This window comes from Nymphaea colorata, chromosome 13 (assembly GCF_008831285.2).
Source record: "Nymphaea colorata isolate Beijing-Zhang1983 chromosome 13, ASM883128v2, whole genome shotgun sequence".
NCBI classification, from domain to species: Eukaryota; Viridiplantae; Streptophyta; class Magnoliopsida; order Nymphaeales; family Nymphaeaceae; genus Nymphaea; species Nymphaea colorata.
The window spans coordinates 17,820,394-17,823,992 of NC_045150.1; positions in this window are offsets into that span (position 1 = coordinate 17,820,394).

A 3,599-nucleotide genomic window follows, 5' to 3' on the forward strand; every position below is an offset into this window, starting at 1 on the left:
GGAAGGTCGAAATTTCGCGGGCCCCGTTACGGCAGGCGGGAAAAGCTCTCAGACCTCCAACAATTTGATCGAATTCATGAAATGGGTCGGGTCGGATCGGGCCTGATAAAATTTTTAACCTGAGGTGCTCACCAATTTGCGCTGCCATGGCTGCACAAATCTAACCTGGAAAAAATTTGACCTTTTTCACGTCATTTTGAAAAGACAACTCTTTATTCTTACTTTTGCGGATTCACAGCCAATTCAGTGGACTGGTATCCCAACACACTGGATTGGCAGCTGGCCTCTTCGATTCCAAAATTGACTTTTACAATGTTGTGCGGTGGGGAGAACTGGTTAGATTCACCATATGTTTCATTGGTGAGCTACTTCTCATATATATATATATATATATATTATTAGTCCATTCGGCCTCTCTGACGCACAAGCCAATGTAATTGTAAGAGGCTGGAGCAGCCAAAGAATCCACGTCAATAATACACACACACACACAATGCATAAGGAAGAATACCAACAAAGCATCATCCCTCTCACAGTCCATATGGATCTTTTAATTGAAACAAATCAGATAGCCTCAACATTAATTTTAAAGAAAAAGTTATAGTGGAGAAGGCAATGTTCATTGCCTTCAACATATAGAAAAACATGCAAAAAGGGAAGAGGAGAACAATTTAGGTGGTTCGGCCTTGAAGCCTACGTCCACAGTGGGAAGCACAAGAGAAGCTTGTTATTAAAGATGAAAAAAAAAAAACGCACAAGACGTATGTCGTGCTTTTGTATCCATCTCAGTTACAATTTGCAGATGATTTTACAAATGAGGGAGCTATTTTGATTTTCTCTAACTCTGTTAACAGCCTCATCAAAGATACTTTTTCATTTGTTCTTGTCAATAACATTTTGATTTTGGTTGGAGACATAGTAGCGCCATCTAGATTCTTGCCAAAACCAGTGACAAGATTTGCCGTATTGGATTCATTGATGCTGTAATTAAATCTGCTATGGTTGGAAGGAGATATTGATGCCAACTACCCTCCATCTTCTGAACGATTCTCAATGTTCCCCTCAAACCAAACTGCTCATGTAGATTGAGTTTGATGTGCAATATCTGAAAATGCTGTTTGATCAAGGCCTTTGTAAAAACATAATGATAGTCGATCTGCATGTGCTTAATCTATTATGGAACACCGGATTGGATGTCATATGGATGGTACTAATATTGTTGAAATAAGGACTAGAAACTGAATAGTCAATTACCTTTCTGTATAGAGTGGAGATTAAAGGTTGTGAAAGGGTTAAATATGCAAGGAGACGACTACCATTTTGTATTAGTGTGGAGTCCTCAAAGGCCCTTTCATCTTCTTCTTTAGGGGAAAATTTTGAAGTAATAAGGGTACCAGCTGGCTTGCAATCTATCATCCCAGCTTGTTCAAGTACGTCTTTGGCATACTTAGATTGGCATAAAAAAAGTCCTTTTGAGTCCAAAATGCCTCAATGCCAAGAAAATATTGGAGCCTTCCAAGATCCTTAACAAGAAATTTTTCTTTCAGTTTAAGAACCAAATCTTTGATGAAGCTTGTAGTGTTTTCAGTAAGTACCATAAAGTACCATATCACCCACGTAAAAAACCAACACAATAGTATTACAGTTCTTTTGAAAGACAAACATAGATGGGTCAGCAATGCAAGCTTGAAAACCATAATCAAGCAGAAAACTACTTGATAAACTCTTGATGTCTACTTATGGCTATAAATCGCATGCTTCAACTTGCAAACAACCTGGATTAGCATCATCTTTGTATCCTGGTGGGTTGTCACATGTAAACATCTTCAGGAATAGAGTAATATAGAAACTCATTTTTAACATTTAGTTGTTCTACCTGCCATTTATTTATCACAATAATAGAATGTACAAGACGAATGCTAGCCAGTCGAATGATAGCAGAAAGGTTTTATGAAAATCAATTTCCTCCTTTTGACTAAACTCTTTCGCCATGAGACTAGCTTTTAGCTTGTGTACGGCCCCATTAGAGTTCAACTTGGTTTTAAAAAACCACTTTGACCCTACTATATTCATGTGGGAGTCATATGGCATGAGTTCCAATATTTGGTTTTCCTTTAAAGTTTGCTTTTTCATCTATGGCATGTTTCCACCCATGATGTTGGAAGACTTCTTTGACATTGGATGGCTCGTTGGGTTGTCACGAAATAGCTCATAGAGATTAGAATATTTAGTATTTGGTCTATGAGTCTCTACCATAGATTGGTCCACCAGAGTGCGAGAAGCACTAGAAAAAGCATTTTGACTTGACTGGAAAGATTCGATTTGCAATTGACCTGAGATATTAGTGTGTAGAGAATCATGGATAGGTTCTACAATAGAAGGTGATGAAGTATCTTTGTTAGTTTGGAATTCACTAAGGGTAATAGAAGGCTGATCGTCTATTGACGCTTGACAATTTTTCTCATCTGGTTCAATAGTCTCCTTTTGAATGTCCACCGAATGAAGGAAATTCAACCACAAGATGTCCCATTGCTGCATTTATCATCAATAGACATGACAACGTCATGCATATGCAAATAATAAAAGGACTTACTTTCAATCATTTCTTCATTCTATATTCAGTCTAAAAAGAGAGATCATCAGTTAATTCCTTACCATCATATAGTCTACTAGGATTTTTCACATGGGAAATTGCCCTCACCAAAAAGGAATGTCGAGAAATATATATGTTTTTATGTTATTGAATACAAGCACTGGTACCTTTTTTGGTGTGAACTATATCCAAGAAAATGCATGGGATAGAGAGAGGTTCAAATTTGCTTTTAGTGTAACCTCTCAAATATGGAAAACACCAACATCCACAAGCACATAAGAAATTATATTTCGGCTGCTGAGTAAACATCTTGTAATAACGACAAACCATTTTTAATGAATGAGACATCAATCTATTGATGAGAAAAATAGTAGTAGTAAAAGACCAGTAGCGTTAGGGAATTTGAGCATGAAACATCATAGTTAAGCCCAATTCTGTTTTATTTCTATGCTTTCACTCTATCAAACCATTATGTTCTGTGGTGGGAGGGCACAAAAATGGTTGTTTTATTCTGATATAACTCAGGCAAAAGAAAGCCTTTCAATAGAAAATTGCCTCCACCATAGAAGAAAAAATTTTCACTTTTTTTTCAAATTTCCTTTCAATATATATTTGAAAGTGCACAAAACAATCAGATAAATTTGATTTTAGCTTTAATAGATAGAGACAAGTGAAATGACTACAGCCATCAATAAATAATGCATAGCATTTATACCATAAATGAGAAGCCACATGAGCCCGTCCCCATAAATCTAAACGAATATTTTCAAAAGGAACACTTTTAGCTTTTTCTTGAACAATAAAAGGGAGAGGACACGATTTGTCAAGCTGGCAACTACTACAAATATAATCATCGGAGACTGTAGAAGAAGTATGAATTAGTTTATTCTGAAGCAAATGTCTAACTATTCGAAAATGAGGATGACCAAGATGCACATGCCATAGGTCTTTAGTGACGCATTGAAGAAGAAAGTTGACTTGTGCTATCTTTGTTACAATAAAGACC